The 15,530-nt window shown below is 39.6% G+C and overlaps 1 protein-coding gene across 9 annotated transcripts in view; it reads right to left on the reverse strand.

Moving 5' to 3' along the window:
* Positions 1 to 15,530, reverse strand: part of SPHKAP (SPHK1 interactor, AKAP domain containing) — a 72,284-nt gene that overhangs the window by 33,167 nt on the left and 23,587 nt on the right. The window lies entirely within an intron of this gene.

Below are 15,530 nucleotides of genomic sequence, written 5' to 3' on the forward strand. Positions count from 1 at the left end.
AAAAAAATTCTTAGCAACTAGCTAGTGGTTTCCTCTGCAATTCAGAAGATAGCATACCCTGTTCTTAACACTGAGTTCACAACACATGGCATAGCCACTAAATTCAGCAATTTGTAGTCTCTAAATACAGCCTTAAATCTACTAACCTGTGTTAGTTCAGTTACACAAGGCCAATAAAGGCAAGACAAAAACTACTAGGAAAACAGCAACAAGAAAGCAGAAAACCAGAAATGTCAGTGCCAGGCTTTGTCAGAGTCAAGGTTTAGCCCCGAAGAGCAGTGATGCCTTCTGCTTTGTGTGCCCCCTCTTTACAGTGTGCTTCAAATAAAAGGCTAAATGCCCAACTTCACCAGCTCCCTCTTTCCCTGTGGGCTTTGCTCCTGCTGTGGCTCGCTGATCTCTCTTTTCATCACTTCTGACTGAAGTTCTGTGATGAAGATAACATATGGTTGCCAATGCCTTCAGTCATTTCAAACTAAACCTTTAGGGACTGACCTCTGTTTCTGCTGAAGGAGACTTGCATATTGTCTGTCTGCTTACGTGTGCTTTACAAATTCCAGGGTAGCTCTGCCCCAGCTGTTAGACGGGTTATAAATAGGTAGAGCTCTAAAGCAGTAAGATTACTTGAAACAGAAGAAGTATTACACATTCTTGTGCTTATGACGTGGTCTGGAAAACAGCTGATTTTTTGATTGGCCATGTGAGTGCTGAGATTAGAAAAGCCTGTTTACCTATGTATTAACATTTCAAGGTCGACTTTTCAGCAACTGGAGGTGTAATCTCTGACTGCTACTTTCCCTTCAGTAGAGTGTTTACGAAGGTGTGGCTTTGTCTGTTGTATAAGCAAAATCTGAGTTCACACTCAGCTGGTCCACTTACAATCTCCCAGTTTCATCTGTATTCATGGGGACCTCTGGGCTGTTGTCCAATTAAATGGATTTCATCCAGCAAGTTCGAAAGCGACTACAGATTGTCACATGAAGATCTTGACCACATGCACTTGTTAGCCATGTCTTGATTGGAAATGAAGATCTAATCTCTAGCACACAGAATGGTAGCTTTGTGTGGCACGTCAAGCACATCAGATACCAGATCCTGCAAACTGCAGAGGAGTCACAAGAAGAACACTGGTGGGGCAGAAGCACCAGCTCCTCCTTCGCCCACTGTCAGCACTGGTGGCAACACAGTCTGTCTCCTTACCAAGGATACCCACCCTCCAGCCTTCTTTGTTCTTCTCACCTGCCTCCTACAGACCACCAGGGCTTAAAATTTGTCTTGAAAAAAACTGAAGCCCTATGCTCGCTTCTGCTGGTGGAGTCTGTTGCAGTGGGAGGTTGGTTGACGTGGTTCTGTCAAGACACTGGACTCCTCTGTCTTTCTATTTAAGTCTCTCAGAGCCACTGGGGGAGGCTCTGTTGCCAAATGTGACCCTGAAAGGAGTGGGCCTGATAGTCCATTTGCTTTTGCACAAGTAGGGATATACTTCAGTGATGCCCTCTCTTTCTCTCTGCCTATTTTTAGAGGGCTGCTTTGTGTTAGCATCCGTTAAAAATGTGTCATCTACAATACTACCACCTTGGATCCCATAAGTTTTTTGAAAATGAAATAATGAATCACCATGCCTACCATGCTTGCAGAATGTGTTGTTCAGTCACATTAAAAAGATTCTTCAAGTCAGTTAACTTGACATCTTAAATATATGCTCTCAAAACCCTAAATGCCACTGCATAATTAGAAGGAAAGCCTTAACTGAACTCAAAAATTTCTTTATTTTTTTTTTCCCTACTTCTCCTTTATTTGCTCCCCACTCAGCTTGAATTTGCTGTCATTGCTCTCAGTTAAGCCTGAAATTATTTCTGTTGGTAAACAGGCAGCCAGAAACCATAACTATGTTTTTTTTTTTGCCCCGGAGGCTGGTATCCTGGGTATTCTCTTGATTCTTAAAAAAAACACAAACCAAACCAAAACAAAAACTAATTTAAATCTAGTTCATCGAGTTTGTCAAACTATTTTTGTGCACACAAATATACTGAAGCTTTGGGACAATGTTTTGCCTGATGATATGTAGTTTTTGATAGATTTAAGTCTTGCTCCATTTGAAGTCTGATCTACTGATTCCAGAATCTGGTGTGAAATAGTAAAGATGAATAATTTCACAGAGTTCTTTAAGCACCTTACAGGGGGAAAAGAAAAAGGGGGTGGTGGGTGTACTCACCCATTCTCACAGTCTCTGTATTCTCAGAGCCAGACCACACAGCTGCTGAAATAATGGATGATTTCTGAAGTTAAATAGCAGCAGACAGAAGTAAAGAACTTCAGATATTTCTGTCCATGAGTCAGTTGGACTATTACATTTATCATTACCATTTTTAAGATCTGCAGCTTAAAAAAATGAGTCGTTCATTCCACATACTTATTTGTTGTTGTGTATTGATAAGGTTCGTGGCTAAAAACATTGTGGCGAAACTAGTTCATCCAGCCACAGATGACACACTCAGTATAGGGTGAACTGCAATTTACATATCAAGGACAAGCTAAGGAGCCACAGCCCAGGCCAGCTGGCTGACACCAGAGGTGGGGTATGAGCCATAGGGCACATAGCTCCATCTTCTGATATGCCCACCTCGACAAACAAAGGGGAAAAGCTGAAACCCTTTAACATGACCCGGGACTTGTCCAGACTTGGCGATCTTTCGCAATCACCCCTTCCCTTCAGACTTTCACCTACTCAGAGAGCTATAAAAAAAGCTCACCAAAAACACCACTGATAGGGAACCCACCACCCTCAGGACCTTCAGCCCACCAGCCTTGCCACGGGAACCAGACCAGACACTGGAGGACACTGCACTCCTGAACTACAAACCCCAGCATCCTTGCTGCGGGACACCGAGGCCACGCATCATCATACAAGTCTCGGCATCCACACTGTGGAGCCGTAAGAGTGGTTGGATCCCTCACACCTTTCTTGCTTTCTCTCTGATCTTTCCTTCTCTCCTTTTTCTGTATCTCTATTTTTGTCTCTCCTTCCCTGATATATTATTCCCTTTCTCTCTCTTATACCTAATTTTTCCTTCCCTCTCTACCACTCTCTTTCTCTCTTTTGCTTTTGAACATATAAGAGTAACATTATCTTAAGCTCTGCTGTTGGATTCTTGTTAAGTCTTGTATTATAGCTACTAATGGTTGCCAATACATCGCTTGTAGTAGGACTTTTGCTGTTAATGCGTTGATAAGTTCTGTGATATCATAAAATACTTTTGCCAAGCCACTATTTGCTGTAACTGGTATTCCAACATGTACTTCTAGTAAAACTCATAATTGAATTGGACCCATGGAGTGATTGTCTGTCATCCGCTTCACATAACCGCACAGGATTAACCCAGATTAACTCACACCTGGTCTCATCTGTGGAGTCAGGGTGTGTGTTGCATTCAGAGTTAACTCATCCCTCTTCCCATCTGTTGGGATGGAACATTTGTACATGTGGTTGGAGAAAAAATACATGAATAACACTTTTGTGGGGTTTAGAACAAACTCCTTAAATAAAGCAAGAATCTCCTAGCTTTAAGTTTGTAATTTCTGAAATTATGAAGCTTGAAATCAGAAAGATTTTGTGGTCTGAACTTTCTTATTTTTCTAGACAAGCTTCTACCAGGACATTTGCTTTCTTCATAGCCTTCTTAAACCTCTGAGTCCAGAGTGGTCATAAGAATGGGACTGTGAGGCTCCTGACACACTTGCTGTGGCATTATCCCTAAATTATAGAAAGGAGTCTAGAAGCTCCTGCAGTGATGATTAAAGTCAGTACTTTTGTAGCTCTCAGTTTCTTTGCGGAAGAGCAAAGACATGAGAAATCCTGGCATCCAGTTGAGGATTGGACTGGATCTCTTTGGAAAAGAAGCTTGTAAACCTCACCCTGGGACAGTTTCCCTGCTTTTGCTCACCCTGGTAACTTTCTCTTAGTGAGGCTAGGGAAAAAAAAGCCATATGCTAATACTATGAAGCTATTATAAAAAGGATGTTGTACAGACAGCTGTAGTGGATCTTTCAGTTCAAAGGGCACATGAACGTACAGTTGGACTATACAAGGTCCTGAGTTCTGGAGAAGAAGACACGTATGGCAAAACACTCAACTGTAACTAGGTGCAATTTTCAGTGGAAGTTAGATTTTGTGCTCTGAATGCTAAGAGCAGAAAGCTACCGTAGTACATTCTTCAGGTTCTCACGTACGCTGTCATTGGGCATGTGTGTTTATCTGTGTAATAAACAACTGCTCATTTGACTGAACAGAAGCTCCACTGCTGCAGGCAGCAGCAGACTGAACCGGAACAGAGGCAATTAGACAAGCTGCCTGGGGGCAGACAGTCTTTGCACTCACTCCAACCCACTCACAAATTTCTCAGCTATTTAAAGATATAACTGTGCAGTCACACACGCCCTAATGAAGAGGAAATGAGGATTGTCTGAAGTAGGAGTGTGCGCATGTGGCTTTCTTGTGCATACGGTTTCATAATGCCTAATGTGATCTTCATTCAGCCTTCTTCTGGTTTTATGCTGCTTCTTTAAAAGGCCTTCCTGCAAAGCAGTGAGGCTTGTGAAGCCTAGGCTATAAAACATGCAAAGAAAAAGACACTTTCCTATGGTTTCTGGGAAAGAGGGGTATCCCAGCTGTTCACAAGCTGCTAGCTGAAATTCGTTGAGTGCCAAGTAATATTCTATAGAGTGTTCTCTCACCCTTTCTTTTTTTTTTTTTTTAAAGTATTTTATTACTATTATTAGTCTCCTATTGCTCTGAGTGGCTTTGGAAAGCAGGCAGGATTTTTTTCCTGCCTTACTATTGAATTGGTGTGCTGTCATGGAATGGAGGAACATAATCAGCTAATTCCCAAGTGTTTCCCTTCCCTGAGCATAGCAATAAATACCTACTGAAGAAAGACGGGCTATAAGGATTCACATCTCCTTTTTGTAGAGATCTGAGATATTTCATAAGAAGTAAGTAAACTGAAAATTACCAGTTGTTACTTTCATGTTGCAGTTATTTGATTTTAGATTGCAGCTTTCTTTCCCCACCTGATTACATTTTCGGTTACTTATTTTCTCTGCCATTAGTTCTCTTAATTTCTTTTTGGAGTCATCAACAGTTATAACTAAAATGCATAGCTCAACTTTTTGTTAGAAGACTAGGAATGGTATAAGAGGTGTGGCTTCCTCCTATGCACATGGTAGAATTTGATCCTTTATATTTAAATGGTTAAAGAGTAGCTTGAGTTATACGAGGTGTTTGGAATAGCCTGATAGTGACTCAGAGTAAAAAATCTTCTTCTGAAAGACAGAACTAATTATCCATTAACATTTGGATGCGGTGTTTGTCTCACATTAATTTCTATGCTTTTCAAAATGAGTCTGGCAGAGGAACCAGCTGTGAAATGTAGAAATAAAAATATTAGTTTAGAAGTACTAGATATGTCATGTAGCTGCTTGCAAAAGGATGTACACAAATGGAAGTGTGAGACAACAGTATGACACAGGAGGGAGAATTTACAAGTGATAACCACAGAGTATGAAGAAGCCCAGGCAGACCTTCTGCACTGTAATCCAAATACTCAGAAGGCTCTAGGTATCCCTCAACTACACAGTGGTACCTTCCTTATCTCATCAAAGTGCAGACCATCCTTGTCATGATGCTCTACTGAGCAGTTTATCTGCCCAGAACTTCAACAGGTTGCAGGGCAGGTTGGGGAAACATCAACCTGAAGTCAGTTCTGGGCCTTCCTTCTGTTGTGGTATCCTTTGTGTGACTAGAAAGTGACGATTTCTGTCTCTAGCTGTGAAAGGAGAAAGTCTTCTTTCCCTTCTTCCCCTTCTTCCCCTGTATTTTCTTTAGGATGACCACAAAAATCACATCACTCCTTTCAGATTCTCTTCCCTGAGCTGTACAACTGCTATCTAACATGCAGATAAAGTTTCCAACTGCTCTCCTTGCAAGCCCTAATGGAGCTTTTCCAAAAGCAGACAACCCAGTATATACCGTCTTCTGTGAGTCACTCAAGTTTATCTAAATAAGGTCCAAGCATGACTTTCCTGTCTCGCCAGCCCAGCCACAATTCTGTTTTAGGTACACATTGCATGTTGTCAGAAGGATGTGTTATACAGCTCTCCCTCCAGCATTTTTAGCAGTCCTGTATCTGAAATCTAGTCCCAATTACTCCTCAGAAGGTACATATCTCAAATGATTTGGTGGATTTATAGGTCTTGATATGTTGGAGACTATCCCTATTTTAATGACTAGATTGCATTAATGAATCATCCCGAGTCATCTCTTCATAATCCATTGCTTCACAAACAGCTGTGAATATTTTCTTTCCATTAAGGCTTATTCCTTTGGGTTTGATGTAATTAATTGTCACTTATGACTTAAAGAAAATATGCCAATAAATATTTATGCCACATGCACCATCTGCTTTCTCTGGTGCCCTGTATACTTAACGTTTAACAAATTTCTATAAGCCTCACACTCCAGTTCATGTTAGAGGGAGCCTGTGACTATAACAGCAGCAAGCAGTTAGAGATGTCCACTCTGGAGGCAGCACAAGAAGCCAATTTCTTGATAAAGCAGACCACGGAGGCACCGAGAATATGTCAGTGTGAAATGCTGAAGGGGATACAGCTGCAATACCACGCTTGATCCTCCCGGTGTTTATTTATAGCTTTGTCAGAATAAGGCTACGCATCTGGTTCTCTTAAATACAGATAGGAAAACACTGCTGTATGAGAATATCACAAAGGGACGGGAAAGAAGGCAGCAGATCTAGACAGAAGATTAAAGAGTGTCCAAATCTGAAGTTACAGGGAAAGAGAAGAAAATCTATTGTCAGTCTTCTCCAATCTGAAATTCATAAGGTGGCTTTTGGCTGCTGTATAAAATACATATGCAGTACTGAAAATGTGGAAATACAACCCCTTAAAGACATATTTAATTTCTGCCTTAACATTAGCTCATATGTGAAGATATATGTTTCAGAGCCAAGTATGTACCAGAGCAAAAAGAGAAACATATTTTACAGATTATATAACTAATCCTTCCAGAGGTCTTTTAAACTAGCACTCAGTCTGCCTGCACTGGGCTCCATAAGGCAGTGAGTAATTGGTGAAGAGGAGGGTTTCTGATTTCTCTGTGCAAGTGAGAGAGGGGCTCTCTGGAATATACAATTCTTTATCACAGCGATATGAGCACCCACACATGCCTGAGAAAGGACTAAGACTCAATGCCACAATTTAGCCTGCAGCTGTTGATTCCTGCTCCTTGTCAGGTTATAATTAAGGTACAGTTAAGCTGAATAGGAAGATGGGACTTAAAACTAAAAATATCTCTAGTAATTATGGCTTAGATCTGGAGAGCAACACATGTGTTTCGATTTCTGAAAGAGACAATGCTGTTCTTGAAAATGGTTGAGTAATTACTGAGTGAAAGGTAAAATAAATACTCCTGTAATCCCCTGTGTATGACACACTGCTGAGGGTGTGCATGCAGCCTCATGAGGAAGGGCAACCATCTTAGTACATAGGTCTGCCTATTTTATGCAGACAAATAGGGCTTGCCTGTGTTTACTAGGAAATGTAAATTTTCATTCAAACACAATAAAAACGAAACAGTGTTTTCAACTGAGTATGGTCACTATTCAGGAACATATGGTTTTGATTAAAACAAACAAACACCAACAAGAAAACACCCCAAAACCTCCTTTGTGCTTCAAGAATGCACTGCCATACTTGGCTGTGTAAAGAGCCTTGTTGACTACTACCAGTCCTGGGAAGAAACATCCTCCTTTCTGAACTCCTGTAAGACTAGATGTCCACCCTTCAGTAAGGGCATGCTTTCATTCTTTGGAGCCTCTGAAGAACATACTGGAGATAGGAGCCCTGATTAAGAGATACAAAATGTCCCAGTGCTTAGATTTCAGCACCCTGACCCAGTGTCCACACTATCGTTAGCAAGTTACTTGAAAGTAACTCTAGTATCAAAGATTGATGTAAAATATAAATCTCTATATTTGTACCTCAATGTCTCACAGTGTAGTGTCAAATCTTTAAAAAGACAGGTGAAGAAATGAATGAAACCCACTTATAATCCACTTCAATTCAAATGAAAGCTGCTCTCTTTATTTTCCTCAAAATACACCTTGCCAAGTATTTTCCCTTTCTCCATATGTTATCATTCAGTTTGAATTAATTTGTGGGAGCTGTTCCCTGGATGTTTTTGTTCCATCACTTGAGGGAGCACTGGCATTTCTCTGACAACACAGTGAGACAATTCAAGGAAGAACTGTCTAGGAAAATTAAGTTCTTAATTTCGTAATAACTTTTCTCACTGAACTGATTTACTGCACATTTGTACAAATACCAGGGCAGTAAAAAAGATGAAGTAGGGGCTGGAGGAGGAGGTGAGACCACAGAAGCCCTCATTTGATCAGATCAGATCAAATTAGTACATAACAGCATTCTTAAACTTGTCTTTAAAAGCTTGATGGCTAAACCTCAGTGGAACAGAAAATGCCCAGGTACCTGCTTAGCATAGCGAATTTATGCAGGTGCAAGGTAAGCAGCCAGTTCTGAGAATCCTGCTGCTATGATGGCAAAATGACATTTTTCATTATCTCTCTAAACAAAGAGATCATAGACAATCTGATCCTTAATTACATCACCCGTTTGCTTTCTTCAGAATCTATTTCTCACCAAGCCAACAGTCTTGCTGCCCTTCACTAATATAAGCATTGCTTCTTTTCCTTGAGATGGTAATGTCTGTCTCCCAGGCTGGGTATGTTCTACTGTACTCAACTAACCAGCTGACAACCCTGAGCTGCAGTTCTTCTCCCTCCTGTGCTGTGGTTGCATTAGGAATCTTCCATGTGCCACAAGGCCACCCAGTTGCTGGTCACTGTCTCCACCATCCTCAATTCCCTTCTCATGTTGTCCTCCAGTATCCTTTGTGCTACCACCTGCTCTCACCAGACCACTTGGAGAAAAAGAAATGGCACAGGGTCAGACAAAAGTAGCCAACGATTAAATGAGAGGGTACTTTAACAAGATTGAATTTGACCATAGCATGGCCTGCTCTCCTTTCCTTCTACTCTAGGCATGTGTTCCTGCTGTTCCCTTGGGCTGGATCTGATCGATATACAACTGTGTATGTCTATGCATATAGCCTATGTAATATGCGTACCTGTATAGAGTATTCGGGCATGACCATTCACATTTTATAGAGTAGGAGTACTTGCAAATGGGAAACTTCCAAAATGTTTCAAATCTTTAAACCCTTCATTGAAGCTGTTTTCTCACCCAGCTGCCTGCAAAGGCAGATTTTTTTTTTTCAGCTATAAGGAGACATAAAATGATACAAAATTGAACTTTAGAGCCCTTGACACAACCCAGTTCTTTGAAATCTTGTATCTTGTTGTGCTAAAGTAGAAAATGAGCACTGGTTTTACTCCTTTGTTTTAACTGAAAAGCAGAGATTTCCAGCTTTCCGTATCTATCACTGCCATTTAGTGGTGTAAAGTTTGTTGTTACTTCTCCAGGATATGCGACAAAAAGTCTGGATATTCCATTATTCCTCACACGGAGGCACGCCTACATGCTACATGGGGAGGGAAGAGTGTATTTTCCTAGATCGGTGGTTTTCAAGTGCAGTTCCTTGTTAGGTTGTGTGGAGCGGGATGGTCTTCTTCCCGGCCTCCGTGGTGGGACAAGATGATCATGTGAAAAGGGAGAGGGAGAGATGTTGCATTTTGTGGGGAGATTATTGGAGTCTGGGTCCATTTTTAGAGAAAATATTTTTTCAGTGCCAATATAGTTTCTAATGGCTTTCCTGCCTATTGCTGGTCTAGAGTCTGAAAGTCCAGAGAATTTCTCAAAAATTCACTGCTATGATTTATACATCTTGAAGGAGATGAATGCCACATATCTTGCAGGACTATACTACCACCTTTGATTTTTTTTTCTCTTTTAGTTTTTTCGTTTTGTTTTGTATTCTTTCTAAATAACTATTTCATTAAGAATTCCTAAAAGACACTTCAAATACATCTTTAGCAGGGTGGCAATACCACCTTATTCATGCTGATCCTTACTGCACAGACATTGAAAAGAAAAATGTCAAATCTTGGGAAATGCTAAGAAGAATCATAAATGACTTTTCTGTATGCAAGATGAGGACTTTGCACTTTAGGAGAGTCCAATGCTAGAAGAAACTATAAATCATCTAATTAGGGAAGAATTTACATTTTTTATACTAACATAAGCCAACAGCAAATGTTACAGCACTGATAATTAAACAATCTAGATCTTTGGAGGGGAAAGTAGGGACAAAGTATCATTTTTTTTTCTTTTCAAATAACATTTGTTTAGTAGCTTGTCCAAAGCAGGTAGTATTTGGTGTAGGTCCAGAGAAAGATAGTTGGCAATAATGGACTGGACAAAGGTATATGTATTTATGTGAAACTACATTTATTTTATGAGATCTCTCCATGAGGTAATAAGAATGTCATATTACAGATATTTTAATTACATTTTTAAGTCACTATGTGCAGCTTATGAATGATGTCTCATGAATCCATGTGTTTTATTCTGTTAGATGGATTTTGATTAAGTTCTCATTCAGTGGAAATAAACAAAACAAGACTTCCATAATTAAACTACCTTTAAAATGTAGACTATCTAATTATTATATTAACATGAAACTCTGTATTCTAATCTGCAGCAGTAAACTGTTGCTAAACAGTATAATTGTTAGTTGCACTAAGTTTAATTTCATGTTTAGCAATTACCCAGATACTCTCTGAAGAGGAAAAAAAACACTCATAACTTCAGTGTAGAAGTACTTCTTCGAGGGAGTTTAACCTTTTTCAGCAGACAGCATGGCAAAATCAGATAGGATCATCTGAAATAAGGAGGGTAGCATACTTCAACCCAGGGATGTTTTAAGGAGAGCTGGTAGGATGGTTTATGCTAATACAGAAATGAAAACAAACAGTGCTACTACCTAGGATTTACCTTCATCCTCCCACTGTACCTTCACTTCGAGCACACAGAAATCACTTTCAGCCGCCCCTTCCTGTCTAGCTTCTGTGGGACGTCTCCCTAGAAAGCCCTGATAACATAAGACAGTTAGCCCTGTCCCTCGGACTCAAGCACAGCGTATCTAATCTGATTTCCTAAATCTAAACAGAGAGAACTGGACAAAAATAGTATGTATGGAGAGTAAAAAAAACAAAGTTAGGACGAGACAATCTTTCAAATTCTGTTTGCATCATACTCACTCATTATACATATAACACTTTTCATAGACAACTCACCAACATACCGCTAAATTGGTGTAAAAATAGAGAACAGACACCTAATCTTGCTATTTTTTTCCTCTCTGTAATTTCTATTGTTCATTCTTGCAGACGACCAGAAACACTAGATTAAATATGAACACACTAGCATTTTGCCTATTATGGCACCAGAATTTAAAATAACAATTTTCAGAGGTCAGGAGAAGATTTTCAACTTAAGCAGAAATGAAATACTGTTGCTCTAACACAATTTATTATTTTCTTATCATAATGGCTGCATTTTCATTAACCAGTTTGGAAATGAAAGGACTATTACATGTATCAAAATGCCTGTTCCACTTAAAAAAATTCTCTCTTTGAAAAAGCAGTCTGCTATAACTGAGTTAAATGTTTAGTGCTTTAAGAAAATTATTGTTAGTATACTTGTTGAGCATATGTAGGGCAGCCATGAATATATTTTTACTTGTACTGTGCTAATCTGTAATGGCACATAATGAAAATAACATTTATGAAAGCTATGTTAGTATGGTCTCGTTGCATTTATAGTTACAGTAAGATCAGATGCCTTATAACTAAACATGAAATATTCCAAATGAAAACTGAACACTATAGCTAAGTGTATTACCAGCTATCTTTGGGAAAAGCAATGTTTAATGACATAGTGCATTTGAGTTTTCTTTATTCCTTCTGCAAACCTAGTGCCAGTGTTCAGAGGCAGTTTCATTAAAACATCCCTGGCACCACTGACAACAGCAATTTATAAAATCTTCCACATAGAAGTAAAGATATAACATATTTTCTGCTAAGGGCAGTCCAGTTTGCTTGCTAATTGAGAAGCTGGTTTATATCCTTCTTCCTCCCTCATTTCTGCAGCTTCTGCTCCTTTAGTGTTGGTCATTGGGAAGGACTCAGGATGAAATTCTTTGCAGGTTCCAAGTATGATACTGAACTAATGCTTAATTCTTGCATGGTGGTTAGGTGTTCCCTGCTTTGGTCATGTATTGGGCACAGACAAATGAACCATCTATGTATCTAATGTGAGGAGAGCAATTCACAAAAAAAAAAAAAAAAAAAAGAAAAAAGAAAAAAAAAGAAAAAAAAAGTGTTTGCTCTCTGATCCACATGTTAAGTTTGATCGTTGTCAGATTTTTCTAGTTTACTGCTTGTATTTACATTGGGTGTGCAACTTTTTAGACACCCAAATGAAAATTCTGTGCTGTACTACCACCCTGAATAAATTAACCGGGAATATGAACAAAATTCAGTTCTGCTCATAACAGTTTATGAGTAACTATTTAGCACTAAATTGAAAGCATAATTTCCAGGGGTAGATCAAGAATTAAGCTTCCAGGTCACCAAATACCTTTTCTCTTGACGTGAACAGGTTTGTTCCAAAATAGTATTTAACTTCTCAGCTTCTAAATTAGTGCTTTCTATATACGATATTTTAATTTCACTCAATATATTGTTGTACATTCCACTTCCATCTCATTGTTTCAATATAATATCTTTTCTTCTGTAGGGATAACTGTAAATCGTAGAATCAACTAGGTCCTAAAATTTTGCTTTGAAAACTGCAGAACTTTTGTGTATGTAGAGTTGGCAGTGTTCAGAAATCCATACAGGGAAAGCTGGCTGTCCTATATGCACACTATGGAAGGAGTAGGCAATGGGTGAAGGTTTCAAAGAGTATCCTAATATTCTTCCCATATAAGAAGGGGGTCAGTCAGGGTCTTGTAGTTTAGGATGGCATTAGGAACAGTTCTGTATCCTAGAAGTCTCACAGAGCACCTTTGGCTACCCTCTGCCTACAAGCAAAACTATACCATCACACTATAGTAACACAAGCTGTTTTCTTAGGAAAGAGCTTTGTCTTGTTTGTCTTTTCTTTGACAAAGAGGGGATTAAAAGAAAATTATCACCTTGCATGACTTTGTCAGGGAAAATTGTAGGCATTCAGCACATGTGAGATTTGTGTCTGTGACTTGCTGAAACTCCTTATCTCAGAATCTCCTTTTGGGATTTAACAAAAAGTCATTTCAGTACTTTTGCCTCTCCTCTCACATCTGCAGAAAGTAAGAGTAATGCTTATTTACCCTACAAGGTAACTGACCAGGGCTAGATAAAACCTGATCTGTGCTTTCAAGGGGAAAAGTGTGTATCAAGTAGTTATACTGGGTATTTTAAAATCAAATCTGAGTATAATCTTGTTTTAACAAGCTATGTTTTCTTGGTAGCTCCATCCTATCAGAGACAGATATAATTTCCTGTAAGATTCAAAGAAACACAAAGAATGAAGTCAAAGTTCAACATATAAAAAAGCAAGTAATAATTCATTTTTATATTATGATCATAAAATCATTTTGCTTGGAAGAGACCCTTAAGATCATGAGGTCCAATCATAACCTAAATCTAGCACTAAACCATGTCCCTAAGAGTCTCATCTATACATCTTTTAAACACCTCCAGGGAAGATGACTCAACCACTTCCCTGGGCAGCCTGTTCCAGTGCTTTACAACCCTTTCTGTGAAGAACTTTTTCCCAATATCCAGTCTGAACCTTCCCTGTTGCAACTTGAGGCCACTTCCTCTCATCCTATCACTTGTTACTTCGAGAAGAGACTGACACCCTCCATGCTACACCCTCCTTTCAGGGAGTTATAGAGAGTGAGAAGGTCTCCACTCAGCCTCCTTTTCTCCTGGTTAGAGAGACTCAGTTCCCTAAAGTGCTCCTCATCAGACTCGTGCTCCAGTCCCCCCTCCCCGCCCAGCTTCATCATCCTCCTCTGAACTCTCTCCAGCACCTCAATGTTTTTCTTGTAGCGAGGGGCCCAAAACTGAACACAGTATTAGAGGTGGAGCCTCACCAGTGCTGAGTACAGTGGGAGTAGTGGGAGTAATCATTTCCACTGAGAAAATAAGCCTTTTTTTTTTTTTTTTAAGATATGAAATACTAAATAGTAGTGGTCAATGTTTTCTGCATTAAAAGCCATCCTTTCCCATACCAAATAACAAGGATATTGCTCATTACCTGCCTGATGACACCATTCTGGTTAAGAACATATTCAGGATACTCTTCAAGTGCCAGCATTTCATCTGCAATTGTGATGTTTGGACTTGCTAACACAGTGACACTTTCGCTTGACAGAATATGTGCAGAATGTTCAAAGGATAGGAAGATATTATTAGTCTAATTTTGGGAATCTAGAAACTTAGTATCAGTAAACCTTACTCCTTAATATCCCCTTCCTTGTTTATCCCAGTATCATCCAAAATAGATACAGGAGTCTGTTTAGTTTCTCACCTCGTACCTTGTATTGTTGCTTACTAGCACACTCTGACTAGGTTGTGTATTTTACTAACTCTGTCTTGTGGAAACTGATAGGCCAGTGAACAGCATGACAGTGAATTGGGCCTATAATATTTGACCATATTCCTAACTTTTCACTGCTGCCGTGACACTGTTGTATCACTCCTGCTGGTCTCAAGCATGCTGCATCACCCCCAGGCGAGAGACAAAGCCTCCAGTCATCTCCACTGTGGGATGGAGATTCAGTTTCTTGACAGCAGGCGTCTGGGTTCATCAGCTAGACCTGAAATGTCCATGTCCTTGAGGGAGCCCCAGCAGACTCCGTGAGAACCCTCAGCTGGTGTTCAGGTTGTGTGCAGCAAAAACTGTGCTGGAAACCTTTCACCTGAGATAAAACTGCTCTTTTCTAGAGCCCTTGTTGGCTCACTGGGGCCAGGGAGTAGCAATCAAATGGGAATATGAGCAAGGATCTGCTCTCCTGAGTCCTTCATCAAATAGAAAACTATTCTATCACAGCAATGTATTTCCATGCAGTTTCATGTAGATACTGTGTAAAGCACCGTAACAGCTATTTCTTCATGTACACTCTTAACCAAAAGCTGTTCTTAATTGCATTGTAATCCACAATGGTGAGAATTCAATTTCATTTCATATGTAAAATAATTTTATTTCAGTTCTTTAGCAGCTTCTCACCTAATATGGAAAGACTTTTTTTCTTTAATTTTATCTCTCTGCCTTCAAGAACATTAAGCAGCCTTTTAAACATCTGCTCTTTCCAACCTGCCACTTAACAAGTTATGGTTTGGAATAATTTTCTCTTTGGTTTATTTTTCTCTCTTGTCAGTTGCAGATTATGGAGAGCCACAAAATCTGTAGGCCAAACGTGGAGA

Source organism: Patagioenas fasciata, chromosome 9 (assembly GCF_037038585.1).
Source record: "Patagioenas fasciata isolate bPatFas1 chromosome 9, bPatFas1.hap1, whole genome shotgun sequence".
NCBI lineage: Eukaryota > Metazoa > Chordata > Aves > Columbiformes > Columbidae > Patagioenas > Patagioenas fasciata.